Source organism: Schistocerca piceifrons, chromosome 11, assembly GCF_021461385.2.
Source record: "Schistocerca piceifrons isolate TAMUIC-IGC-003096 chromosome 11, iqSchPice1.1, whole genome shotgun sequence".
Classification (NCBI taxonomy): Eukaryota; Metazoa; Arthropoda; class Insecta; order Orthoptera; family Acrididae; genus Schistocerca; species Schistocerca piceifrons.
In genome coordinates, this window is record NC_060148.1 from 420,416 (window position 1) to 436,313 (window position 15,898).

The window sequence follows — 15,898 nt, forward strand, 5'->3', positions numbered from 1 at the left end:
CCTTTCAAATGAAGACATTCAATCACAGCACGACTCTCGATATTCGCCATTCAAAACGTTTCTCCGCAGTGCCGTATGATTGTCAGCCGCGCGTGCCGTACGATTGTTCGCCTGCCTGGGTTACTTCCCTCCAAGCCGACTCTGCCGACATTCCACTGTTTCGTTTACCTCGGCCAGCGTCAGTAGCATCGTTGGTGTGTGTCGCTACGTGTTGATGTGAACGTCTTGGTTCCTTCGTTCGTTTGTTTCGTTTTTTGTCACTGCTAAAATGCTGACCATTCAAGAACGTGTGTTTTTAGTCGAACGAGTGTTCGAAGGTGGTGGTAAATACGCAATTTTATTTCGTCAAACATTTAATTCAGTTTTCCCGGAGGCAACACGCCCACATCGCGATACTGTGCGAGATTTGACTAACAGATTTCCAAGTACGGGTTCAGGGACGGATGCACCGAGAAGTGGTCGTCCTAGCGTTTTGTCTGGGGACAAACTGCTCGATATTTCAGATAAAATGTCCACGAGTCCGAACAAGTCAGTAAGAAAACTCGCCCACGAAATCGATGTTAGTGTCGGAACGACCCACAAACCTCTATGGAAAAAATTCCATACAAAGTGACAGTCGTGCAAGAACTGAAAATAGTGATCATGGCAAGAGGCTGCATTATTGGCAATGGTTCAAAAATTTCGTTCAAGAAGGGATATTCTTAATGAAACGGTTTCCACTGATGAGGCGCGGTTTCATTTATCCAGGTACATGAACTCGCAAAATTCTCGTATGTGGAGTACTGCAAATCCATTGTGTATTCACGAGGAACCACTTCATTATGTGAAAATAGGAGTTTGGATTGCAATTACTAGACGTCGGTTTGTGGTTCCGATATTTTTCAACGAAACAATAAACGCACAACGATACTGCAGTGATATTCTCTGTCCATTGATAGGAGAACTTGTGTCACGTGAAATACTGAACAGTTATTTTGAACAAGATGGCGCAACCGCGCAACAGCTCGCGTTTCAATGTGACTGCTCGCTGATGTTTTTGGTGGTCGCATAATTTCACACGGACTTCGGCCTCCACGTGACATTTTCCTCTGTGGTGCAGCGAAAGCAATCGTGTATAAAACCCGTCTAAAGTCCACTAATGAACTGAAAACTGCAATATCCACTTTCACTGCTTCTGTTAGAGAACAAATGTTACAGCCTGTGTATACGACAACAGGGGGACACTTTCAACATTTAGTGTGAAAATTTTAAGTAAAAATGAACATTCAATAAATTAATAACTTTTATTTCACTGCGGCATACGGCACTCGCGGCTAACGATCACACGGCACTACGGAGAGACTTTTTGGACAGCCCTTACAACGGTATGCAACGCATCCTAGCGGCAGAAGTAAGAAGCTGACAAAACTCTACCACCTGGTAAGCAAGATGTATGAGACAGGCGAAATTCCCTCATACTTCAAGAAGAATATAATAATTCCAATCCCAAACAAAGCAGGTGTTGACAGATGTGAAAATTACCGAACAATCAGTTTAATAAGCCACAGCTGCAAAATACTAACGCGAATTCTTTTCAGACGAATGGAAAAACTAGTAGAAGCCAACCTCGGGGAAGATCAGTTTGGGTTCCGTAGAAATATTGGAACACGTGAGGCAATACTAACCTTACGACTTATCTTAGAAGAAAGATTAAGGAAAGGCAAACCCACGTTTCTAGCATTTCTAGACTTAGAGAAAGCTTTTGACAATGTTAACTGGAATACTCTCGTTCAAATTCTAAAGGTGGCAGGGGTAAAATACAGGGAGGGAAAGGCTATTTTCAATTTGTACAGAAAGCAGATGGCGGTTATAAGAGTCGAGGGACATGAAAGGGAAGCAGTGGTTGGGAAGGGAGCGAGACAGGGTTGTAGCCTCTCCCTGATGTTATTCAGTCTGTATATTGAGCAAGCAGTGAAGGAAACGAAAGAAAAATTCGGAGTAGGTATTAAAATTCATGGAGAAGACAAAAAACTCTGAGGTTCGCCGACGACATTGTAATTCTGTCAGAGACAGCTAAGTACTTCGAAGAGCAGTTGGACGGAATGGACAGTGTCTTGAAAGGAGGGTATAAGATGAACATCAACAAAAGCAAAACGAGGATAATGGAATGTAGTCGAATTAAGTCAGGTGATGCTGAGGGAATTAGATTAGGAAATGAGACACTGAAAGTAGTAAAGGAGTTTTGCTATTTGGGGAGCAAAATAACTGACGATGGTCGAAGTAGAGAGGATATAAAATGTAGACTGGCAATGGCAAGGAAAGCGTTTTTGAAGAAGAGAAATTTGTTAACATCGAGTATAGAGATTTATGTGTCAGAGGTCTTTTTTGAAAGTATTTGTATGGAGTGTAGCCATGTATGGAAGTGAAACGTGGACGATAAATAGTTTGGACAAGAAGAGAATAGAGGCTTTCGAGATGTGATGCTACAGAAGAATGCTGAAGATTAGATAGATAAATCACATAACTAATGAGGAGGTATTGAATAGAATTGAGGAGAAGAGGAGTTTGTGGCACAACTTGACTAGAAGAAGGGATCGGTTGGTAGGACATGTTCTGAGGCATCGAGGGATCACCAATCTAGTATTGGAGGGCAGCGTGGAGGGTAAAAATCGTAGAGGGAGACCAAGAGGTGAATACACTAAGCTGATTCAGAAGGATGTAGGCTGCAGTAGGCACTGGGAGATGAAGAAGCTTGCACAGGATAGAGTAGCATGGAGAGCTGCATCAAACCAGTCTCAGGACTGAAGACCACAACGACAACAACAACATAAACACCCTTAAAAGGGTGACCTTAAAAGTAGATGGTGTCGTTTGCGCGAGACGTTACGGTAACCATCTCGGGCTACAAACTTTCCGACCGCCGCTCGTACAGTGGAACGCGTGCCCGCCAGGATGAAGTAGAGACAGTTTGCCTGACGTCCTGAGAACAGGAGGCACACCTGCCTGCGTTCTTGCAGAGAGTCGCTTATGTCCTCGGCAAATTTTAATTTCGGGCCGCCGTCTCCTGCGAAGAGACCGCGCGCGGCGTTTCCCACGCTGTCTCGACTATAGTGCGTTTAAAATTAGTTGGGACTTCTGATGTCTGGCTGACCCGAGGGGGACGTAACGGCACTGCCCAGGTAACACCAATGGCGAACCGGCTCCCCCTACAGCGCAGCCAGCAGTTCGGCAGGTAACGCCCCCCCCCCCCCCCCCCCTTGTCAGAAACAACAGTGAAGTGCATCTGAATACGAGACTTGCAGTAAAAGTGAAGTCCGAGAACACGTTTGTGGGCTGGGAAGATAACGTCTTGCTGCAAAACATTCCTCGGAATTCTGCAATAGTAATGGGCGAAAAGCTATACAAATCTGCCACGATGCATAAAGCTCCAACAATACGGTAAAGGAAAGCGGAGATTTTGCGGGTACAAAGAAATGTTCCACGAGATAAAGGTGAAGCAAGCGTGTATTAGGGGAGGGTAATGGAACTTGTAGTGCTGTACAAGCCAAGATTTCACGCCACCGGCTGGACGAACTGGCTAACGGTAAAGGGAACAGTTTAGTCAGGCTGCCTTCGTTTCGTGCTCATTTAAATCTGAGTGAGAGTATATCGGGGCTAGGTGAAAAGTAATGTGGCGATAAACGTCAACAAGTTTACGCTGGGTGACGTTGAAGTGCTGACAACAGAAGCGACTGAAAATGTTGCGCGACAGGAATGGTTTCGATTTGTCAGCCGTACGAAGAGGGCAGCTGAGGGGACATTGGTTCGTGAACGACTGTGACCAGTTTTGACGAATACGTAACTTGTCTTGTTGAAATCTGCTTCTTTTGTTAAAACAGCTGAGTTCAGAAGGCCGGCCGTTGTGGCCGAGCGGTTCTAGGCACTTCAGTCTGGAACCGCGCGACCACCAGGCTCGCAGGTTCGAATCCTGCCTCGGGCATGGCTGTGTGTGATGTCCTTAGGTTAGTTAGGTCTAAGTAGTTCCAAGTTCTAGGGGACTGAGGACCTCAGATGTCAAGTACCATATCGCACATTATCGTATGACGAAACACTCTCCACTTTCCGCGCTATCATTTGCCAAAATCTTGTTTGGATATCTCAAACCGTTTATGAGATACGAGGAATTTATTAATATTTTATTCCACTTTTTTTTTTATCGACGCATGAGTTAGTCGCGGAGCGCTTTACATAAACACTACTGGCCATTAAAATTGCTACACCAAGAAGAAATGCAGTGATACAGGGGTATTCATTGGACAAATATATTGTACTAGAACTGACATGTGATTAGATTTTCACGCAATTTGAGTGCATAGATTCTGAGAAATCAGTACCCAGAACAACCACCTCTGGGCGTAATAACGGCCTTGATACGCCTGGGCATTGAGTCAGACAGAGCTCGGATGGCGTGTACAGGTACAGCTGCCCGTGCAGCTTCAACACGATAACACAGTTCATCGAGAGTAGTGACTGGCGTATTGTGACGAGCCAGTTGCTCGGCCACCATTGACCAGACGTTTTCAATTGGTGAGGGGTCTGGAGAATGTGCTGGCCAGGGCAGCAGTCGAACCTTTTCTGTATCCAGAAAGGCCCGTACAGGACCTGCAACGTGCGGTCGTGTATTATCCTGCTGAAATGTAGGGATTCGCAGGGATCGAATGAAGGGTAGAGCCACGGGTTGTAACACATCTGAAATGTAACGTCCACTGTTCAAAGCGCCGTCAATGCGAACAAGAGGTGACCGAGACGTGTAACCAATGGCACCCAATACCATCACGCTGGGTGATACGCCAGTATGGCGATGAAGAATACACGCTTCCAATGTGCGTTCACCGCGATGTCGCCAAACACGGATGCGACCATCGTGATGCTGTGAACAGAACTTGGATTCGTAAGAAAAAATGACGTCTTGCCATTGGTGCACCCAGGTTCGTCGTCGAGTACACCATCGCAGGCGCTCCTGTCTCTGATACAGCGTCGAGGGTAACCGCAGTCATGGTCTCCGACCTGATAGTCCGTGCTGCTGCAAGCGTCGTCGAACTGTTCGTGCAGATGGTTGTCGTCTTGCAAACGTCCCCATCTGTTGACTCGGAGATCCAGACGTGGCTGCACAATCCGTTAAAGCCATGCGGATAAGATGCCTGTCATCTCGACTGCTGGTGATACGAGGCCGTTGGGATCCAGCACGGCCTTCCGTATTACCCTCCTGAACCCACCGATTCCGTATTCTGCTAACAGTCATTGGATCTCGGTCGACGCGAGCAGCAATGTCGCGATACGATACACCCCAATCGCGATAGGCTACAATCCGACGTTTATCAAAGTCTAAAACGTGATGGTACGCATTTCTCCTCCTTACACGAGGCATCACAACAACGTTTCACCAGGCGACGCCGGTCAACTGCTGTTTGTGTACGCGAAATTGGTTGGAAACTTTCCTCATGTCAGCACGTTGTAGGTGTCGCCACCGGCGCCAATCTTGTGTGAATGCTCGTAAAAGCTAATCATTTGCATATCACAGCATCTTCTTCCTGTCGGTTAAAATTCGCGTCTGTAGCAAGTCATCTTCGTGGTGTAGCAATTTTAATGGCCGCTAGTGCATGTCAGTTCGCTATTAGGATTAAAAGCTGGCACTGACCGCAACCTCACAACGGACTCCAGCGTCCGGGGGTAGACCTAAATGTGGAGCGCCACACGGAATGAGTCTCCATCATCTGTATCACACTCAGCAAACCACGTAATGGTGTGTGGCGGAGGGACGTAATGTCAATGACTCGGCCTAAAAAACTTTCAGGCGCTCTTTACCTGGGTGAGGGTCAGGAAGAAAGATTAGGGTGCAGCCTTCTGTCGACGACCGCGTCATGAGCGACTCGGCAGGAACAGAAAAACAGAGGGCAGTCGTGTTGCGAGATGTTGCCCATCCTGCGTCACTCAAACGCGAGAATTATACAGGCTGGTCAGACGGTGGGAAAAGCTTGTAACGTTGTTGCAGCCGAAGTTGTGCTGGGAAACAGATGCTAAAGAAAAAATACCCTGGCCAGAAGGAGTGGCGCGGTCAGGGTACCGCGGAGGACTTTTAACTACCTGCGTACACGACGTACAGCGAACAACAGTTCGTCCATCCCGGGAATCGAAAAGCTCGGTCAGTTTTCCGTGTTATCGACGCTGACACTGGCAAGATATCGATTCCAGGTATTACAAGAGTTTCGAGAAAGACTTAATTTCGATAAAATAAATACGGCATAGAGTCATGCTCTACGAGGCGGGCGACTAATTTGACAATAATCACAAGTTCTCCATCTCGGCACACCAGTGACAGAATGTTTGTTTGATGCACTGGAAACGTCGCATCTGCGAGCAGTAATCGCTCCCGGATGTCTGACGAGAGATAAATTGCGTAACGCCTCAGATGAGCAGTAAAACCGTTCCTCGCCCGACAGCTGACTCGTACCGTTGCGACCCGGTGGGCCGAAAAGTAAAATGACTGATGCTTTTAATTTCAACTCTGACGTAGGATAACAAATGACAAAAGAAATTTTCTTATTTGATGTTATTACTAATTAACAATTTTCGGATTCTTTTTTTTTTCCTCCAGTTGTACCGTAAAGCGTCGCTTCTTCTACATCTACATCCATACTCCGCAAGCCACCTGACGGTGTGTGGCGGAGGGTACCTTGAGTACCTCTATCGGTTCTCCTTTCTATTCCAGTCTCGTGTTGTTCGTGGAAAGAAGGATTGTCGGTATGCCTCTGTGTGGGCTCTAATCTCTCTGATTTCATCCTCACGGTCTCTTCGCGAGATATACGTAGGAGGGAGAAATATACTGCTTGACTCCTTCGACAAAGGCCCGTACCGAGCTACTGAGCGTCTCTCCTGCAGAGTCTTCCACTGGAGTTTATCTATCATCTCCGTAACGCTTACGCGATTACTAAATGATCCTGTAACGAAGCGCGCTGCTCTCCGTTGGGTCTTCTCTATCTCTTCTATCAACCCTATCTGGTACGGATCCCACACTGCTGAGCAGTATTCGAGCAGTGGGCGAACAAGCGTACTCTAACCTACTTCCTTTGTTTTCGGATTGCATTTCCTTAGGATTCTTCCAATGAATCTCAGTCTGGCATCTGCTTTACCGACGATCAACTTTATATGATCATTCCATTTTAAATCACTCCTAATGCGTACTCCCAGATAACTTATGGAATTAACTGCTTCGAATTGTTGACCTGCTATATTGTAGCTAAATGATAAGGGATCTTTCTTTATATGTATTCGCAGCACATTACACTTGTCTACATTGAGATTCAATTGCCATTCCCTGGACCATGCGTCCTGCATTTCATTACAGTTTTCCATTGTTATAACCTCTCGATATACTACAGCATCGTCCGCAAAAAGCCTCAGTGAACTTTCGATGTCATCCACAAGGTCATTTATGTATATTGTGAATAGCAACGGTCCTACGACACTCCCCTGCGGCACACCTGAAATCATTCTTACTTCGGAAGACTTCTCTCCATTGAGAATGACATGCTGCGTTCTGTTATCTGGGAACTCTTCAATCCAATCACACAATTGGTCTGATAGCCCATATGCTCTTACTTTGTTCATTAAACGACTGTGGGGAACTGTATCGAACGCCTTGCGGAAGTCAAGAAACACGGCATCTACCTGGGAACCCGTGTCTATGGCCCTCTGAGTCTCGTGGACGAATAGCGCGAGCTGGGTTTCACACGATCGTCTTTTTCGAAACCCATGCTGATTCCTACACAGTAGATTTCTAGTTTTCAGAAAAGTTATTATACTCGAACATAATACGTGTTCCAAAATTCTACAACTTATAGACGTTAGAGATATAGGTGTATAGTTCTGCACATCTGTTCGACGTCCCTTCTTGAAAACGGGGATGACCTGTGTGTGCCCTTTTCCAATCCTTCGGAACGCTACGCTCTTCTAGAGACCTACGGCACACAGCTGCAAGAAGGGGGGCAAGTTCCTTCACGTATTCTGTGTAAAATGGAACTGGTATCCCATCAGGTCCAGCGGCCTTTCCTCTTTTGAGCGATTTTAATTGTTTCTCTATCCCTCTGTCGTCTATTTCGATATCTACCATTTCGTCATCTGTGCAACAATCTAGAGAAGGAGCTACAGTGCAGTCTTCTTCTGTGATGCAGCTTTGGAAAAAGGCATTTAGTATTTCGGCCTTTAGTCTGTCATCCTCTGTTTCTCTACCATTTTGGTCACAGAGTGTCTGGACATTTTGTTTTGATCCACCTACCGGATTGACATAAGACCAAAATTTCTTAGAATTTCCTGCCAAGTGAGTACATAGAACTTTACTTTCGAATACTAAGGATACGAGACATATAAATGGCCATATCTCGTGACTGCACTGACTTAGAACCCTTAGTGTTTTCCACCGCCAAGGGACAGCAGACCTCAGTACACGACTTAAATTTCATCGTAACACGTCCTTTTTTTGTGTCACCAGTCTTGTGACTGCTTTGATACAACCCTCCACGAGCAGCACTTGCAACCTACGTCCTCAATTATTTGCTGGACATATTCCAGTCTTACTCTACAGTTTTTGCCCTCTGAAGCTGCCTCTAGCAGATCTCCTATCACCCTGTACATTCTCCTTGCCAGTTTTTTCCATACATTCCTTTCCTCTCGATTCTGCGCCGAACCTCCACATTCCTCACTCGATCACCAAATTTTCAACATTCGTCCGTAGTACGACATCTCAAATCCTTCGGTTCTCTTCTGTTTCGCTTTTCCCACAGTCTTAGCTTTCATTACCACTGAATGCTGTAGGCCAGACGTACATTCTCTGAAATTTCTTCCTCAAATTAATGCTCGGTTTACAGTTGCAAGTTATTGCAGCAATTTACTTGCGCAGAGGAACTTACCGCGCGATTTGCGAGTGTAAACACATCGCCAAGTCGACTTGCGACCGTAGCAATTTTTTGCGGAAGTGACTTGCTGCACGTTTTCCGCTTCCAGTGTGAGCACCACGCGAGAAGTGTCTGCAAGTAACTTGCAGCTTTTACGATTTATTTTTATTTCCTGCAAGTAGGAAGCGCAAGTTATAGTAAGTATGTCGTCTGCATAACACTCATATTTAACGTTTTACTTACTGTGGTGACTTAATTTTATGCAACCATCTAACGTATTATATGCAAACAAATTTCAGAAATGGAGGAGAAACGGGAATGGATGAAGCAGGATACAGAACATTTTATTGAAGCCGTGGAGAGCTACCCCGAAATACGGAACGTGCATAACCGAGACTTTAAGGATAGAGTGAAGAAGATGAGCGCATTAAATGAAATCTCGTCGATATTCGACACATCTCTAGAAGAAGTACAGAGAAAGTAGCCTAACTTGAAGATACAACCCCTTTGCCACCTGCATGCACTCGCTTGTTGTTTTAGGAGTCTAGAAAAAGACGATGTGTAATTATTACATGTTCTATTTAATTAGCTTGTCACTTTCCATTTTATGAGCATTAGGAAAAAAAACTTCCCCCATGAACCATGGACCTTGCCGTTGGTGGGGAGGCTTGCGTGCCTCAGCGATACAGATGGCCGTACCGTAGGTGCAACCACAACGGAGGGGTATCTGTTGAGAGGCCAGACAAACATGTGGTTCCTGAAGAGGGGCAGCAGCCTTTTCAGTAGTTGCAGGGGCAACAGTCTGGATGATTGACTGATCTGGCCTTGTAACATTAACCAAAACGGCTTTGCTGTGCTGGTACTGCGAACGGTTGAAAGCAAGGGGAAACTACAGCCGTAATTTTTCCCGAGGACATGCAGCTTTACTGTATGATTAAATGATGATGGCGTCCTCTTGGGTAAAATATTCCGGAGGTAAAATACTCCCCCATTCGGATCTCCGGGCGGGGACTACTCAAGAGGACGTCGTTATCAGGAGAAAGAAAACTGGCATTCTACGGATCGGAGCGTGGAATGTCAGATCTCTTAATCGGGCAGGTAGGTTAGAAAATTTAAAAAGGGAAATGGATAGGTTAAAGTTAGATATAGTGGGAATTAGTGAAGTTCGGTGGCAGGAGGAACAAGACTTTTCGTCAGGTGATTACAGGGTTATAAATACAAAATCAAATAGGGGTAATGCAGGAGTAGGTTTAATAATGAATAGGAAAATAGGAATGCGGGTAAGCTACTACAAACAGCATAGTGAACGCATTATTGTGGCCAAGATAGACACAAAGCCCATGCCTACTACAGTAGTACAAGTTTATATGCCAACTAGCTCTGCAGATGATGAAGAAATTGATGAAATGTATGACGAGATAAAAGAAATTATTCAGGTAGTGAAGGGAGACGAAAATTGAATAGTCATGGGTGACTGGAATTCGTCAGTAGGAAAAGGGAGAGAAGGAAACATAGTAGGTGAATATGGATTGGGGGGAAGAAATGAAAGAGGAAGCCGCCTTGTAGAATTTTGCACAGACCATAATTTAATGATAGCTAACACTTGGTTCAAGAATCATAAAAGAAGGTTGTATACCTGGAAGAATCCTGGAGATACTAAAAGGTATCAGATAGATTATATAATGGTAAGACAGAGATTTAGGAACCAGGTTTTAAATTGTAAGACATTTCCAGGGGCAGATGTGGATTCTGACCACAATCTATTGGTTATGAACTGCAGATTGAAACTGAAGAAACTGCAAAAAGGTGGGAATTTAAGGAGATGGGACCTGGATAAACTGAAAGAACCAGAGGTTGTAGAGAGTTTCAGGGAGAGCATAAGGGAACAATTGACAGGAATGGGGGAAATAAATACAGTAGAAGAAGAATGGGTAGCTCTGAGGGATGAAGTAGTGAAGGCTGCAGAGGATCAAGTAGGTAAAAAGACGAGGGCTAATAGAAACCCTTGGGTAACAGAAGAAATATTGAATTTAATTGATGAAAGGAGAAAATATAAAAATGCAGTAAATGAAGCAGGCAAAAAGGAATACAAACGTCTCAAAAATGAGATCGACAGGAAGTGCAAAATGGCTAAGCAGGGATGGCTAGAGGACAAATGTAAGGATGTAGAGGCTTGTCTCACTAGGGGTAAGATAGATACTGCCTACAGGAAAATTAAAGAGACCTTTGGAGAGAAGAGAACCACTTGTATGAATATCAAGAGCTCAGATGGCAACCCAGTTCTAAGCAAAGAAGGGAAGGCAGAAAGGTGGAAGGAGTATATAGAGGGTTTATACAAGGGCGATGTACTCGAGGACAATATTATGGAAATGGAAGAGGATGTAGATGAAGAAGAAATGGGAGATAAGATACTGCGTGAAGAGTTTGACAGAGCACTGAAAGACCTGAGTCGAAACAAGGCCCCGGGAGTAGACAACATTCCATTAGAACTACTGATGGCCTTGGGAGAACCAGTCCTGACAAAACTCTACCATCTGGTGAGCAAGATGTATGAGACAGGCGAAATACCCACAGACTTCAAGAAGAATATAATAATTCCAATCCCAAAGAAAGCAGGTGTTGACAGATGTGAAAATTACCGAATTATCAGTTTAATAAGTTACAGCTGCAAAATACTAACGCGAATTCTTTACAGGCGAATGGAAAAACTGGTACAAGCGGACCTCGGGGAAGATCAGTTTGGATTCCGTAGAAATGTTGGAACACGTGAGGCAATACTAACCTTACGACTTATCTTAGAAGAAAGATTAAGAAAAGGCAAACCTACGTTTCTAGCATTTGTAGACTTAGAGAAAGCTTTTGACAACGTTAACTGGAATACTCTCTTTCAAATTCTGAAGGTGGCAGGGGTAAAATACAAGGAGCGAAAGGCTATTAACAATTTGTACAGAAACCAGATGGTAGTTATAAGAGTCGAGGGCCATGAAAGGGAAGCAGTGGTTGGGAAAGGAGTGAGACAGGGTTGTAGCCTCTCCCCGATGTTATTCAATCTGTATATTGAACAAGCAGTAAAGGAAACAAAAGAAAAATTCGGAGTAGGTATTAAAATTCATGGAGAAGAAGTAAAAACTTTGAGGTTCGCCGATGACATTGTAATTCTGTCAGAGACAGCAAATGACTTGGAAGAGCAGTTGAACGGAATGGACAGTGTCTTGAAAGGAGGATATAAGATGAACATCAACAAAAGCAAAACGAGGATAATGGAATGTAGTCAAATTAAATCGGGTGATGCTGAGGGAATTAGATTAGGAAATGAGACACTTAAAGTAGTAAAGGAGTTTTGCTATTTAGGGAGTAAAATAACTGATGATGGTCGAAGTAGAGAGGATATAAAATGTAGACTGGCAATGGCAAGGAAATCGTTTCTGAAGAAGAGAAATTTGTTAACATCGAGTATAGATTTAAGTGTCAGGAAGTCGTTTCTGAAAGTATTTGTATGGAGTGTAGCCATGTATGGAAGTGAAACATGGACGATAACCAGTTTGGACAAGAAGAGAATAGAAGCTTTCGAAATGTGGTGCTACAGAAGAATGCTGAAGATAAGGTGGGTAGATCACGTAACTAATGAGGAGGTATTGAATAGGATTGGGGAGAAGAGAAGTTTGTGGCACAACTTGACTAGAAGAAGGGATCGGTTAATAGGACATGTTTTGAGGCATCAAGGGATCACAAATTTAGCATTGGAGGGCAGTGTGGAGGGTAAAAATCGTAGAGGGAGACCAAGAGATCAATACACTAAGCAGATTCAGAAGGATGTAGGTAGCGGTAGGTACTGGGAGATGAAGACGCTTGCGCAGGATAGAGTAGCATGGAGAGCTGCATCAAACCAGTCTCAGGACTGAAGACCACAACAACAACAACAACATAGGAAAAAAAATATTTTTATAAGCATATCATTCTGTAAAATTCAGATTATTTCAATAAAAATTTAATTTCATTGTTGTTTTTTCACATTCCCTTCAAATAATTTTCCCTTTTCAAGACGTTAAAAATGGCTCTACATACATCGGGTACGATCAGAGAAATCGTGCTGACGGGAATAGGAAACAAGTACATTAGGGACTCGTAAGAGTCTTCCACAAAGAAAAGATTTCAAAATTAAAAATTTTTTTGGTTTTATGTTTCACATAAATAAATGAAATAGCTATTTTATTGGTAGCTCACCGGTAGCTATAAATTGTAGAGTGACTAGCAAACGTTTGTTTGCTGAAATAGCATTACGGAAGTTTGTGTCTCGTTTTGATATTACGGGCGCTGTTAACATCAACATATACTCCAGATCATTTGAGGACATTCTGCAAAAGTTTTCAAAGGTATCCGAGCTCTCGATACTAAGTTCTTGCAAAAGGTTATTACAGACACCATTTTGCGATCTTCTCATTATCTACTCTCTAACCCAAATACTTCTCTTTTCCTTTTTCACGTTTTTCATTACAATTACAAGAGCTGCAGCATATCTCACCCGCCTACTTGTCATTTTACACTTCGGCTGACACTCGTAGGGGTACTGAAAGCATATGTAAACAGTATCAGCAAGTTGTTGACGCAAGTTTCTTGCCAAAGAACTTGCGGAAGAATTTTGCTTAATTCTTGCGCTGCTGTGTTAACACAGCTGCAAGCGGCTAGCAGTAACTTGCAGCAATAACTTCTGCAAGTGACTTGCTAGTGTGAACCCAGCTTAAGGTCTACGTTTGGTAGCAGTAGACTTCCCTCGGCCAGGAATGCTCTTCTCGCCAATCCTACTACGCTTCTCGTGTCGTCCTCGCTCCGTCCGTCATCGGTTATTTCGCTGCCCAGGTAGCAGAATTCCTTGCCTCGGTCTACTTCGTGACCATCCATCCTGATGGTAAATTTCTCGCTGATCTCATTTCTGCTACTTGTCATTACTTTCGTCTAAACGTCGGTAATAACAGAGGTTTTTCTAACAGTCGGACAGACAGAGGGTAACTGTTAGCTTCTGGACCGAGTGAGACAGGGAACCCTAATATTTCAAATAACTTCCGGGAATTCAGCCAGGTAAGACTTTCAGCGACCGCCGATATTTCGGCGGGAGAACACCCCGCCATTTTCATGGCAAACGGACAGGCGAGGTAGATGGAAATTTAAAACCTCGGTTCTCGGACTGAAGCAGGAAAGATAACACACGCACTGAACACCAAAGTCAGAGCTATCGATAGTGAGACTACGAATTCGCAGGTGAGGTAGCATTCACTCTGTCCCTCTGTTTTTTGAACAAGGAAGAGAGCCGGATTGCAAACAGAGTTTAAACAGAAACCTCCATCCCCTGTCAACGAGGTTGCTCGCTAATTTAATCTCCACTGCCTCCCTAATGACACTGTCCCAATAGCTGGACGTGCATGCCAACATCTCGGTGTTATTATACAACATGGGGTGACCAGTATCCAAGCAATGTTCGGCAGTAGCAGATCTACTTGGCTGCTGTAACCGTGTGTGCCGTTTTTGCTCAGTACATCGGACCTCCACGGTCCTGATACTTTGACCAATATATGCCACGTCGCAGCTAGAAGGAATACGATGTACACCCGCCTTACGCAGACCAAGAACTCAAAAGTGCTCCAATTTTAGACGCTGGTCGGAAAACACATTTGACATCGTATTTCCGTAAAATACGGCCTATCTTGTTGGACGTGTTTCCTACGTAAGGCAAAAAGGCAGCAGACTTAGGTGTCGACTCAGAATTATCGTCAATCACCCGATGTACAGTTGGTCGATAGCGGATCGCAAGTTCAATCTGTGTATCACTATAACCATTTTGACGAAACGTAACTTCAAGATGGGACACCTCAGCTGGCAAAGTCTCACCGTCAGAAACGACATGTGCCCTGTGTACCGAGGTACGAAGTACCCCTCCAAGCTGAGCCGGATGGTGACAACTATTGGCCTGTAAGTACGTGTCGGTGTGAGTACGTTTCCTGTAGACTGCATGTCCCAATGATCCATCACCCTTCCTCCTAACCAACACGTCGAGAAAGGGAAGGCAACCATCCTCTTCCACCTCCACCGTGAAACGAATGTCCGGGTGGATCGAGTTCAGATGATCTAGAAGGACATTCAAATTCTCCCTACCACGAGGCCAAACAACGAAGGTATCGTAGACGTATCTAAAGAAACAGGCTATTGGGACAGTGTCATTAGGGAGGCAGTTGAGATTAAATTAGCGAGCAACCTCGTTGACAGGGGATGGAGGTTTCTGTTTAAACTCTGTTTGCAATCCGGCTCTCTTCCTTGTTCAAAAAACAGAGGGACAGAGTGAATGCTACCTCACCTGCGAATTCGTAGTCTCACTATCGATAGCTCTGACTTTGGTGTTCAGTGCGTGTGTTATCTTTCCTGCTTCAGTCCGAGAACTGAGGTTTTAAATTTCCATCTACCTCGCCTGTCCGTTTGCCTTGAAAATGGCGGGGTGTTCTCCCGCCGAAATATCGGCGGTCGCTCAAAGTGTTACCTGGCTGAATTCCCGGAAGTTATTTGAAAGTTGTATACGCCAGGAGAAACTCAGGTCTCACAGGGAAGCCTAAAGTCCAACACGCTGCGCCCTTTGCCAGTCGTCCAGCTCCAGCGCTGGAGCGGGCCAGCCCTGGTCGTGTCGCAAAACCTGTTCCTCGTTCCATTCCCTCAAACCGAACGAACGTCAGCTGCGCCCGCCCAGCTCACATTCAGCACGCCTCAGCTGGCAGCGAGGACTCGGACAACTCGCTGACGCGCCGCACTTGGGCGCGTGGGAATGACTGCCTCACTGCGCGCGGACACCCACCTCACTGGCTGGCGCCAGTGCCAGACAAGCAGGGGGCGGGGCAACGCATCCAACTTTCTTTACTAACGACTACTGTTCAGCACAGCCCCCCCCCCCTCCCTTAAACACCGTTATAAGCTCTGTTGCACGGACGGTCCGCCAGTTATGCGGAACA